Below are 14,298 nucleotides of genomic sequence, written 5' to 3' on the forward strand. Positions count from 1 at the left end.
AGACTAGGGAAAATGTAGGCCTGCTGCTGAATGAGGTGGGGGACCTGGTTACCTAGGACATGGGAAAGGTTGAGGTACTGAATGCCTTCTTTGCCTCAGCCTTTATGAGAAAGACCATCCCTCAAGAAACCCAGACCGTGGAGACCAGGGGGAAAGACTGGAGCAAGATCTACCCTTTATAAAAGATGATCAGGTCAGGGAATACTGAAGGAAACAGGACAGACATAAGTCCATGGACCCTGATGGGATGCACCCAGGAGTACTGAGGGAGCTGGCTGATGTCACTGCAAGACCATTCTCAATAATCTTTGATTGATCATGGCAACTGGGACAAGTGCCCGAAGACTGGAGGAAAACACATGTCACTCCTATCCTCAGGAAGGGCAAGAAGGAGAACCCAGGGAGCTCCAGTCTGGTCAGCCTCTCCTCGATCACTGGGAATGTGAGGTAGCAGATAATCCTGGAAGCCATTTCCAGGTACACAAAAGACAAGAAAGTCACCAGGAGTACTCAGTTTGGATTGACCAAGGGGGCATAATGCTTAACCAACCTGATAACCTTCTACAATGAAATGATTAGCTTGGTGGATGAGGAGAGAGAAGTGGATATTGTCTACCTGGACTTCAGTAAGGCTTTTGACACTGTCTACCATAAGACCCAGCAGAGAAGCTGCTGAAGTATAGGCTGGCTGAACAGACAGTGAGATGGATTGAAAACTGCCTGAATGGCCTAGCCCAGAGGGTGGTGATCAGCAGTGCAAAGTCTAGTTGGAGGCCAGTAACTAGTGGTGCAGCCAAGGGTTAATAGTGGGTCTGGTCCTGTTTAACATTTTCATTAATGATCGGGATGATGAAGCAGAGTGTAGTCTCAGCAAGTTTGCTGATGTTATCAAACTGGGAGGAGCGGCTGTTACACTAGAGGGTTGTGCTGCCATTCAGAGGGACCTCAACAGGCTGGAGAAATGGGCTGATATCAACCTCATGCAGCTCAACAAGAAGTGCAAAGTTCTGGCCCTGGGGAGGAACAAACGCAATATAAGGTATGTATATATATATATAAACCAACATATGCTGGGGGCTGACCAGCTGGAAGGTAGCTTGACAGAAGTGGACCTAGGGGTCCTGGTGGACATGAGGTTGAACATGAGCCAGCAGTGTGCCCTTGCTGCATTAAAGTATTGCCAATAGATCGAGGAAAGTGATCCTTCCCTTCTACTCAACACTGCTGAGGCCACACCTGGAGTGCTGTGTCCAGTTCTGGGCTCCCCAGTACAAGAGAAACATGGACATACTGGAGAGAGTCCAGTAAAGGGCCACTAAGAGGATTAAAGGATTGGAACATCTCTCATATGGGGAAAGGCTGAGACAGCCAGGGCTGTTTAGCCTGGAGAGAAGGCTCGGGAGGATCTTATAAATGTGTATAAACACCTGAAGGGAGGGTGCAAAGAGGACAGAGCCAAGCTATTTTCAGTGGTGCCCAGTGACAGGACAAGAGGCAGTGGGCACAAACTGAAACACAGGAGGGTCCCTCTGAACATCAGGAAATATTTTTTTACTGTGAGGGTGACCAAGCACTGGCACAGGTTGCTCAGGGAGATTAACTGTATGAGATTCAACAAGGCTAAGTGCCGAGTCCTGCACTTCGGTCACAACAACCCCATGCAACCCTACAGGCTGGGGGAGGAGTGGCTGGAGAGCTGCTTGGCAGAAAAGGACCTGGGGGTGTTGGTTGACAGCCTCCTGAACATAAACCAGCAGTGTGCTCAGGTGGCCAAGAAGGCCAATGGCATCCTGGCTTGTATCAGGAATAGTGTGGCCAGCAGGACCAGGGAAGTGATAGTGCCCCTGTACTCAGCACTGGTGAGGCTGCGCCTCAAGTACTGTGTTCAGTTTTGGGCCCCTCACTCCAAGAAGGACATCGTGGTGCTGGAGTGTATCCAAAGAAGGACAAGGAAGTTGGTGAAGGGTCTAGAGAACATGTCTTATGAGGAGCAGCTGAGGGAGCTGGGGTTGTTTAGTCTGGAGAAGAGGAGGCTGAGGGGAGACCTTATTGCTCTCTACAACTACCTGACAGGAGGTTGTAGCGAAGTGGGGGTCAGTCTCTTCTCTCTAGTAACAAGCGATAGGATGAGAGGAAACGGCCTCAAGCTGCGCCAGGGGGAAGTTTAGGTTGGATATTAGGAAAAACTTCTTCACCGAAGGGTGGTCAGGCACTGGAACAGGCTGCCCAGGGAAGTGATTGAGTCTCCATCCCTGGAGGTATTTAAAAGATGGGTAGACGTGGTGCTTGAGAACATGGTTTAGTTGGTTGGTTGGTTGGACTTGGCAGTGATAGGTTAACGGTTGGACTCGATGATCTCAGAGGTCTTTTCCAACCTTAATGATTCTATGATTCTATGATTCTATGATTGTGGAGTCTCTCACCTTGGAAATATTCATAGAATCATAGAATCATAGAATCGTTAAGGTTGGAAAAGACCCTTAACATCATCGAGTCCAACCGTTAACCTATCACTGCCAAGTCCATCACTATACCATGTCCTCGAGCTGTCTGGACGTGGTCCTGGGCAACCAGGTCTAGGCAGCCCTGCTTGATCAGGGGTTGGATGGGATGATCTCCAGAGAACTTTTCCAACCTCAGTCATTCTGTGATTCTGTGATACAGTGATGTGCTACATCATTTGAAGTGTAACTTTGTTGGTAACCGCTACAGGATAGGTCAAATTACTTCTGTGACTACAACATATAACAAAGCTACAATCAAGAAAGAATTAATGAGATTTCACATGTAGCTTTAGGGGAAACTGTTTTCTCATACTATTTCTCAGGTCCCATTGCTATTCCTTGGTGATGTTAAACTATGACCTTTTCCCTTATTTTTTCCTTTATGCCCTTCTATCCCACCAGGCACTTTTCATGAGTTTTGCTACACAAAACTAATTTCTGTCTGGTCAGAAGATTTGTCACACCCACCATTAACAATAGAACCCCACTTTGCATTCCTTTCAAAATGTGATAGTCTTCAGAACTTTCTTCTTGTAGCTTGTCTTATCACTAAATTATGTTCAAGATGAGTAACACATTCATAAAAGGATCATTTCTTCATCAATTCTTCTTTTGTAGTCTTATGTGAGCAGATTTTTTTCTAGGAGCCTTCAACACTATCTGACTGACAATGCATCCCTGCAGATATGGTAAACGCTATTTTAAGGTATGAGGTACTATTTGCTATTTACATAGAAAGAATTTAGCTGGCCTAATATTTATCTAAACTATTACTGAAATTTACCCAGTTGCAGGTAGACTGAGGACTTGAAATGGGCATAAACAAACTATCTTTGTGCAGACCTCTGCAAGTCTAGTTATGCTTATGACCTCAGTCACAGAGTCATGCAAAGGAAGTTAGTTAACTCACAGAATTAGTTCAAATCAAACCCAGCTTACTAGCTCATGCTCAATGTCACTTATAGCATATCCAGTGTACATCCACCTGGAACAACTTCAGATTTCTCTGTGCAGTGTTCTTAAGTGTTTTAGTCTCAAGAGAAGTCTCCAGTTAATGTGCAGAGGTGCATGAATGGAACTAGGCACACTGGAATATTTTCTACAAAAGAGACTAATAAGACACTAATTCTAGAATATCATCTGTAAGGAGATCTGTAAATTCAGATTCTTACATCGTATCAGGCAGAGGAGAAGAGGGACAAAAGAGATTCGATATTGCATCTGGACTATTGCTCATGTATGACAATGACAGTAGCATGGACACTATGCTTCTTGATGGCATTTAAAGGAATACCTAACATTTGGGACTTGAGAAAATATTTGATATTGGACTATTCCTCGCAATCAAATTGTCTGAAAATATTTCAAGCTGACAATTCTGTTACAGTTTACCCTGAGGTTGGCCTTTGAATACAATGAGATGTGTCAGAATTTGGATGAAGATAGGCCAACCAAAGGCAAAATTAAAAGTGTCTTAAAGAAGAGCCACGAATATGACAGATATATTTGTTCGAGACAAATGCACCAGCAGAGGTAATTTAGATGCACAAGATTTTTTTCCTGTGACTTCAGTTTACAAAGCATACTTTTCGTATATGGTCACTAACTGTAGGCTTTCAGTTTTTCTGGATGATTAACTCAAAACAGAACTTAGATTCTGAGTCACGCTAATTTTGAAATTTTTCAACTACAAGTGAAATCACTGGAAGCCGCTTGGAACACAGGAACTCCCAGCTAGTATTTAGTAATTTTAAACCCACTAAATGTCAATTCATATTAAAAATCGAGTACAAAGACACAAGATGTCTCTTTTGATTATTATTTCTCTATAAATACATTGCAATTATCACAGTGCATATGTACATGGAAGAAATTGAGATACAGTAAATTTTTGAAAAACTTCTTAAGGATTTGATTTCAGTCACATAAAACGTTGGAAACGTTTACAATAGTCATCGTTTTCACTTACTTTGACGTTACTTAATATGATAATCAAAACTATACTGAAAGAGTAGGGTACATAGGTCAAATAAAACTAATTATAATATATCTTTCTCCATACTTTTTATAATAATAATATTATGCATACATATATGTTTAATAATAAAAACTAGTTTAATAAAGTATCTGATTTGGAAGATTTGCAATGATTTTTCTACTTTTTCCTTTTATTCTTTTGAAATCTCCAAAACAATTCTAAATTGTAACGTTCAAAATATAAAAACCAAAAGACACACTGTCTCTGACTTTATTCTTTTTTTTATTCTCTCTTTTAGATTATGTAATCCATAGATTTAGAGGAATAAATTTTTCATATTATTAATGGATGGGTTTTTTTGTTTGTTTGTTTGTTTTTTAATTTCCTCTATTTAATATAATAGATGACCTCTTACATACATCCCATCCCCTTTTATAATTTGCTTCATTAATTTAGTCAGACCTCCTTAGTTTATGGTAATTGTGAAACATACAATGGAATTGCTGTTATTGACACTTGGAAAATAAAAATATTTTTCTTTTTTTTTTCCCCATCTCTCACATGCACATAAAGCAATGTATATTAAACAAACTGAAAGGAATAGAATCTTTTAGATTTTTAAATTAACCTTAAATAAGTTCTTATACTAGATTCTGATGCCAAGAATAAAGGACGAATATGAAACAACCATGTTATGTTCAAAATAACTTTAGTACAGATGGATACTACCAAATTAATCACATTATAAAGGCAAATTAATACTAAACTTAACTAGCCACCCAACATTACTTTTCGCTGAAAAAAAACCCACATAAATATTTGTGCAGCTATCTAAGAAATTTACTTGACAATATTCTGTTACTGTGTACCATAACTAATTTTAGGAAACTTGTACCATTTAATAAAAAATCAGAAACAGAAATAGTGATGATCTCTTCAAAGTTACAGCGAATCAGCTAGGGACATAAAACAAAATATAACATTACAAAATTTTCAGTATGTTAACTATTGTAAGTCAATAATGTTATTGGGAAAGAAAAGTGAAAAAAAAAAAAGTTTAAAATTTAATATGAAAAAGCACAGTAAAGAAAGCCAAAATCATTTTGAGGAGAGCAATTAATGTATCAAAGCTTTTAACAAAAACTGTTTCAAGAACATCAGATACAGGAAGCCTGCCAAAAATAGTTGGTGGAGCTCATAAGGGTGTAAAAGGAGTACAAAAGATAATACCATGAGGAAAATCAAACCACAGCTCTACATTGATATTCAGAGTAGAAAAGGTCTAAGAACAAGTTCTTACTGGAAAAAGCTGTCTGAAATTCAAATTTCAAATAGAAAATGTTTCAGAACCAAACAATACAAATAGCCAAGACCAGACAGCAGGCACTTCAGAGTTTTAAAGAAATTCAAACATGAGAAAGCTGGATTTACTCAGTATTGGTGCAGCCTCACGTCAAGTATGTGTGCAGTTTTGGGCTTCACAATATAAGAAGTATATAAAAATATTAGGATGTGTCCAAAAGGGGGCAACAAAGATGGTGAAGGGCATGACATATGAGGAGCAACTGAGGAAACTAGGTTTCTTCGGCTTAGAGAACAGGAGAACTCCTGAAAAGTGTCTGGATATCATTCCCTAAAAATGTCAGTGGTGAAAAAACAAACAAACAAATAGAAACTGAATAAAACATAGAATATAGGCATTCTAATGAAAGAAGCAACCAATAACATAGAAAACATTTAACTAGAAGATTAAGACTACCTAATTATAAAACCATAATGGATGGAGTTCAGATAAATCCATCTGAAAAAAATATAAAACTTGGAAAGATGCAAGGAAAGGCAATAAAATGACCAAGTATACAGAATGGTATCGACAAAACATGATACCATATGGTCCATTATACATGTAAAAAAGACAATAGATTGATATATATAACATAAAGAAGTGTAATTGAAAATGCCTCTTTGTTGTATCTCATAATAAATACTTAAAGAACTAGAGACCACATAATAAAACCATCAGGAAGCAGCTTTAAAATGAAGAATCTAAAAAAAAATGCTGTATCTTCATGTTGAAATTGATTATCTCAAGATCTGATAGAAGCCAAACATAAATATGATCAAAAAGTATTTGATGAGTACAGAGAAGATAGATTCACCAGTGACTACTACAAATTTTGGTCCAGAGTATTTTCCACACAGGAATTAATGGATTTCTGGAAAGCAAGAAAAAGCTGGAAAAATTTATGAAAGAAGGATGTTATTATTTCCTTTGCTTTTTTTTTTTTTTTTTTTTTTTTTTCCTAAATTGCTGCTATTTTTACTGACGGAAGCTCTGATGGTCTTCTGCTAGAGTAGAGCTGAAGTGTCATTTCACATTCTTTTAATTCTCATTTCTTCCTTGTTATGATCCTATCTCTGCCATATCTAGAGAACTATGACTTCAGATTATGGGTCCAGTTTACAAGAACATTTTAATTATAATGTTAAGGGCTTTCCTTTGATTCCATTGCCCTCATTTATGATTACAATTACAGAAAATTTCAGGTATTGAATTAATAGTTTCTTGTGTCAATGATTCTGCTGCAGTTTCTAACTGCTGAGAATTTTAAAAGGATGAGGAAGCACACAGGTTGCATTTACTCATGCAAATGCAGTAGCATCTGTATCCTGGTAGCTGGGATGGAGAAACATCCTGGAAAAAAGTGACTTAGTCAATAACATCTATCCTGTAGAAATTAGCATAGATAATCAGAAACTTTTCTCATTCCTTGCAGCATGTTTTCAGCACATGGCTATCTTGCTCATTCTCTACCTGCCACCAATGCTGGTGCTGGGAAGTAACCATTGCTGATCAACTTCTTGTTAGAATAGGTCTGTCAGCAGTAGAGACGAGATGTGCTGGCACGGAGACGGACACAGTCCCTGATGCAGGGATATCTTACAGTAGTCAGGGAAACAATGAACAATCCTTGTTTTATAAAGCTGATTTCAATAATTTTCATCTTTTTCCCCTTTGCCTCTTTTTTTTTTTTTTTTTTTTCCTGTTGAGGGCACACAGAATTTGTCTTGTAAAACAAATATCTGTAAGTATATTTTCCAGTTCCAGAAGCCTAATTTCTGTAGCTGTTGACCAGCTCAGGTATGGGTAAGTGAAGAGTTAACCCTAAAACCTTTCTGGTACTTTGATATGAGGCATAAGTGGCATGGCCAGATTTTTCTTTTATCAGTAACTATGGGATATAGGAAATTTCAAGATGACAGTGCTTAACAGTTCTTAAAAAGAGAGGTATTGTGTAATCTCTGGCACAGTTACGGATTAATTTTACTCCTGGGTGAACATAATTGTATAGTCTTGACTCCGAGCAGGCATGTTTTTTGCATGACAGTTATAGTGGAACAACAAGGAGTGTGTATAAAGCTGTACACACTCAGAGCCAACTGAAAACAGTTTATCACTTAGTCCAAACTAATAAACTCTGGCTTTTAGTTGATGCAGATGAGCTCCCATCTGCCCACAATATTCCAGACCGACAAGAAAGTGTCTATTGCTTCTCCCAACAAAGCACTCTGTTTGCCTTGTCAGCAGTGCACACTTTCCTCGGGGCTAAATCAATTAGAAGACTTCAGTGGCATTTAAGCTTCTCAGCTCAAAACTGCAATCTGAAGATCTTCACACTGTCCTTTTCCCAGGGAAATGCTCTATGGCTTGTGGGCTGTCCCAGAAAGGGAATTCTGACTCTTAAGAGTACTGGTGAGAGCATTCATCTGAGAGACAGTCCTGCAATTCTGCCTTTTCTGTGGCCTAACTGAGCATTCATTATTAAATTACTAATTGGAAAAGCAATATAGAGATCCTGCTTGATCTTTCCAATCTGGTTCTTTTCACAATATCACAAAAGGACATGAGTGTTGTTTTCAACTCTTTCCTGAAATGTTGAGATGACTCCAAGGAGCTCACCTAGTTTAGCTTGTTGACATCTGTATAAGCAAGGTAAAAATTTGCATCTGAGCTAATTGCCTAAACGCTTTCAATAGCTGCAGTATAACAAGTATCCATGGAAACTTTTTTGTTGTGATGCATTTGATTTATTTTAGACAGCTAAATTAGGTTGAGATGATTCATGTTCTAGATATATCTGTTTCCATTGTCTATGAAAGTTGTTTGTGTGATTTTCTGACATTGAGACATCTACGTGGTAGGAGGTTAGATGAGAAGAATTACACTCCTGTTATCTTATTTTGTCTGGCTTAGAAGCATAATCCAAATGTTGTTTTCTTTTTTCTATAAGATCAGTCACTTTGGAGAAAGTCATATGAGAATTGAGGCTAGTGATTAGTTTCAGTAATTATGTAATATTTACTTTATATGCTATCCGTAGACATCCAAGGCATTAATATCTGTATAGGTCAGCAAGCATCATGTGGTATTGTTACCTTGACTGTATTCTGTAACTCCAACTCAGAATGTTTGTGTTTGGGTACTGTCATAAGAAATATCTTTTTGTAGTTGAATTAAACTTCTTGAAAATTTCAAATTAGCACATCTGAAAAAAAGTTGTCTGCTGTTGTCCCTAGAAAACTGACATGATACCATGAGAATGTTATTGGTCAGGAAGGGCTGTGTTGGAGCAAAAATAATCACACAACTTTACCTGAGGAACATGATTCTATAGAGTTAAGAAAAGCAGAGGTAGAACACTAGATATGGCTCCAGAGTCCTAAAATATTATTTCCTTGTGTTCAATAAAAATTACATTGCTTAATGGTTAAAATACACATTTTTAAACATTCATTTTTTAACTTTCATCTTTTGTTAGGCCATTAGAGAATAGTTTTATGGCTGAGGATAAAGACTGAGCTTAAGTATAGGAAACTTGTAAAAGATTTAGTTGTTGCCGTTCATATATCTCCTTTTGTGGATGACCAACTTTGGTGGTCTGCAGTGGGCAAGCAAAAAATGTATGAAAAGAATAGCAGGTAAGTAAACATATCATTTAACTTAAAAATATTCTTTCTCCTACACATTGCTTCCCTTGAGGTAAGGACTGTTAACATAGAAAAAAGCTGCAAACTGGAAACTAGTGTAAATTATTATCTAAGAATAAGCATAAATGATAAGCAAATAGAGATTTAATTACTTCAGTGTCTTTAAGACACAAATAATTTATTTCAGTCATGAAACCAAATTATTCTGAGAAGAAGGTGCTGATAATCTTGAGTAAGCACAATTTGCCTCCTCAAGGCATTCTTGCTCTACTTCACTTTTTCTGAAGATTTTAAATATACAATTTATTTGAAATGCAGTTAATAATGGCAATGCTGTTGAAAATTAGAGATCTAAGTTCAAATGCAATGTTATAGATATACCTTCCAGGAGCCAGGAGGAATATACCATCAAGAGAAAGGCATTAATATTTCTTCATCCTTCTTCCTTGGTCCCTTCATTCTTCTATATCCTACCACGTCTCCTGTAATTGCTTTAACTGATTCAAACTATCCTTCCAAGTTGTTGCATCAGTAAAACCCATGTTATGGGGGTGCCTAGCCCATGAGCAGTCTCCAGGAAACCTGAATACGTTTCATAGAGTAAGATGCTATTTGAAATAGACCTTCTAAGTTTAAATTATATATTTCTTTGCTCTTGTGCAAGTAAGCATCATTCATACCTCATTTTAGCTTTGAACCTTACAAGTTCCCTCTTGAGTAAATATCTACCTACTTCCTACACTTTTTCATTTTTAATTATCCTTCATCACTTGATATTACCAGTAAAGGATGCCATTGAATCCTTTTCTCAAGGTTATTTATATTCTCTGTAATCATATACAGTTGAAGTAGTGGGATTTTTGTATGCTAACATAGCTCCTCAGGCACACGTAATCCAAGAAACACAAATTTTTCATTAGTAACTTGAAAACTGGAAAGGAATAATAATATACAACAATAATAAAGGTTTCTTTGCTCCTCTTTGCTTCCTACTAGATTAATAGAATGAGGTAAAGTAGACAATTGAGATATCACTTATATTCAAACCAGAAAACATTATATCTTTTTTCAAGTACTAACACAAGAGACTCGGAAGGAAAAGAAATTAGCAGAACTTTAGAGTGCATAACTTGCAATTCAGATCTTTCTGCCTGAAGAGTTGTCAGATATTTTTGAAAATATGCTTATTTTTGATACCTGATACTGATATTATGATACATAAAAAGGGAAATGTATTTGGCAGGAAAGACCTCTTTAATGCAAAAAAATGATTAGTGGTTTTTCATAAGTGATAATATTGCTCCACAGAATTTAGTGGTAAAAAAGACTTATTGTGGAATTCTCAGCTCTGGTTTATCCTTTGATCCTGATACAGTAAGTTATGTAAACACATTGGTTGATGCTGGAACTGATGATTTTTGTATGTATTGCACACTAAATACATCATATCCACTTCTAAGTTAGGTTCCAGGAACTCATTGCAGAAGCTGAATTTGATTCTTGTCTTTCTTCTTCCAGTTCTCCACTGCATCTCCTGTGTGATACTTTTCTACCGTTCTTCTGAAGTAAAGGAACTGTTCTAACTTAGGTCTCATTCTTGAGGGATATTTCAATAGAAGGTCTACCACATCTGAAAGACTAAACTAACCAGTATCATCTACCTGGGTTGTTTTGGCATACTTAACTGCTGCTGTAGCTTAAATGAACTTCAATTTCTATTCCTGTACACTTACTTTCCATTAATTATGGTGAATACAAATCCAGATTATACTCTACTGTTTTGAAACTCTTTGATATTCTCCTAGTTTTTCCCTCAAAAGAAGAGTACTGAAAGAGAAGATAAAATGTATTACCTTCTACCTCTCTTTCCTCACAAACACTGTGTCTCTTGTGTTGAAAAAAATATTCTGATCCTATATTAAATTTATTTGAAAGGTGTCTTCTGACCTGTAACATGTCACGGAAGAGGTAGAGAGCAATCTTAGATCATGAACTGCTAACTACAAAGTAGGAGGTAGGAAGCAGAGTTCTGGCCATAATTTCTTGTCAACATAATCCCTTCTACAGCTGAAAATATTCTAATCCTTTCAAAAAATGGTCTTCCTATAGATAAAATCAATATCTTGTGAAGAGTAACATGAAATAAAAAGCCCCAGCAACTAAGAAAGCCTTGTGGAAAGGATTCTGTTGTAGATCCATACACATTTAGCCAACCTGATGCCAAGTGACTAGTTTCAGGTTAGCTGAAAAGTGTTCTAGCAATTGTCTTTGTGTTCATTGTATTTATACTGTTCTGCTGGACTTCATACAAAGAAGCACTGTCTGGGGATGTGAAGCTTGGGGGCAGCCTTGGCTGCAGTGACCATGAGATGATGGATTTCAGGATCCTGAATGGAGGGAACAAGGTAAAAAGTAGGACATCAGGAGACTGCTTCAAAGAATTCTATTGGAGATGGTCCTGGAGATAAGAGGGGTCCATGAAAGATGGTTGATTTTCAAGGATCACCTCCTTCAAGCTCAAGAACAGTCCCTCTCAATGTGTAGGCCATCAAGCAAAGATGACAAGATGCCTGCGTGGATAAGCAAATAACTGCTGGCTAAACTTAAACATAAAAAGGAAGAATAACACAGGTGTCAGCAAGGACAGGAGACCCAGGAGGAATACAGAGACACTGTTCAGCTTGAAGGGACAGGGTTTGGAAAGCCAAAGCCAACCTGGAGATGAGTCTGGCAAAGGACATGAAGAGCAACAAGAAGTGCTTCTACAGGTATATCAGGAAAAGGAAGGCTAAGGACCCACTGCCGAATGGGGCAGTGGACCTGGAGACAAAGAACATGGAAAAAATTGAAGTACTCAATGCCTTCTTCACTTTGGTCTTTACTGATAAGACTGAACTTCCCAGGGCCCTGAGACCAGAGGGAAAGTCTGGAGGAAGGAAGATTCCACTGAGGGGTGGAGGAGAATCAGGTTAGGGAACTTTTGAACAAACTGAGCATCACAAGTCCATGGGCCCTGATGGGATGCACCCATGAACCCTAAATATGCTGCGTGATGTTGTTAAAAAAACACTCTGAAAAGCCTTTGAAAGGTCATCACAATCAGGGTAGGTTCCTGAGGACTGGAAGAAAGCAAATGTCGCTCCTATACCCAAGAAAGGCAGGAAGAATTTCCCAGGGCTTGGTCAACCTCACCTGAATCCCTGGGAGGGTGCTGGAGCAAATACTCCTGGGAACCATTTTCAAACATATTAAGGTCAAGAAGATGAGTGGGAATAGTCAGCACAGATTAAAACAGGGGAAATCATGCCTGACTGACTTCATAGTCTTCTACAATGAAATGACTAGCCCAGTTGACAAGGGGAGAGTAGTGGATGTTGCTTTATTTGACTTTTTGCAAGGTTTTTGACACTATCTCCGTAACACCCTCATTGACAAACTGATGAAACATGAGCTGAAGTGGACAGTGAGGTTAGCTGAAAACTGGCTGAACTCTCATACTTAAAGGGTTGTGATCAGATGTACAAAGTCCAGCTGGCAGCCAGTCACTAGTAGTATACACTAAACATTTAACAGTTTGGTCAATGACCTGGATGATGGGACAGCATGCACCCTCAGCAGGCTTGCAGACAATACAAAATTGGGAGGAATGGCCAATACATCAGATGGTTACACTGCCATTCAGAAGGACTTCGACAGGCTGCAAAAATAGGTTCACAGGAATCTCACAACGTTCAGCAAAGGGAAGTGCAAAGTGCTGTATTTGAGGAGGAATAATCTCATGCAGCGGTACATGCTGGGAATGACTGGCTGGAAAGCAGATTTGCTCAGCCCTGGTGAGACACATCTGGAGTCCTGGGCCCAGTCCTGGACTCCACAGTACAGCAGGTACAGGGACATAATGGAGCAAGTCCAGTGAAGGGCCACAAAGATGATTAAGGGATTGGAACATCTGTCATGCAAGGAGAGCCTGAGGGAGCTGGGGTTGCTCAGTCTAGAGAAGAGAAGGTTCAGGGGGAACTGATCAATATGTATAAATACCTGATGGGGGCAGGAGGGGAGTACAACCAAGAGGGTATAGCCTTTCTCAGTGGTGCCCAGTGAAAGGACAAGGGACAATGAACACAAGTTGTAATAGAGGAAATTCATTTTAAACAAACACAAAAAAGCTTATTTATTTTGAGGTTGGTTGAACACTGGAACACGTTGCCTGGGGGGGGCTGTAGAGTCTCTATCCTTGGAGGTATTCAAAACCTGACTGGACACAGCCCTGAACAACCTGCTCTAGCTGACCATGCTCTAAGAAGGGTATTTGACTAGGCGGTCTCCACAAGTTCTTCAAACCTCAAGTATTCTCTCATTCTATAGTTCTGTAACTCCTTCTCCATTGGCTACACTGAGGACCTATACCTAATATGTCCATAGACACTTACCCGCCTAAATATAAAGACAGCTAAATCTATGTGTCTTAATCTCTAACCGAATGCTACTTATGGTCTCTGGTGTGGAACTCAATCAAGTTACTCTCGTAAAGGTTCCAGCTGCTCACACACACACTTACTCTTTTTTTTTTGAAACGGAATTGGCTGATCACATCTAGTACTTCCATTACTCTTCATTTCTTTTATGTCTTTCAGTTTTATCAACCTTTGACTAACTAGTTCATTTTTTTTTTAATTTTTCTTTTAAAATATTGAAAATTAATATTTCAACATTCATGTGAAATATTTTTGACTTGATGTACTGTGTGCTCATTATCTGTGCAATATCCAACAATGAATTTTTGGAAAGGAAATAGTTAATGATTTTTGTCAATGTAAATGCTAAACT

Source organism: Platalea leucorodia (genome assembly GCF_965183815.1).
Source record: "Platalea leucorodia genome assembly, chromosome: 3".
Taxonomy (NCBI): Eukaryota; Metazoa; Chordata; class Aves; order Pelecaniformes; family Threskiornithidae; genus Platalea; species Platalea leucorodia.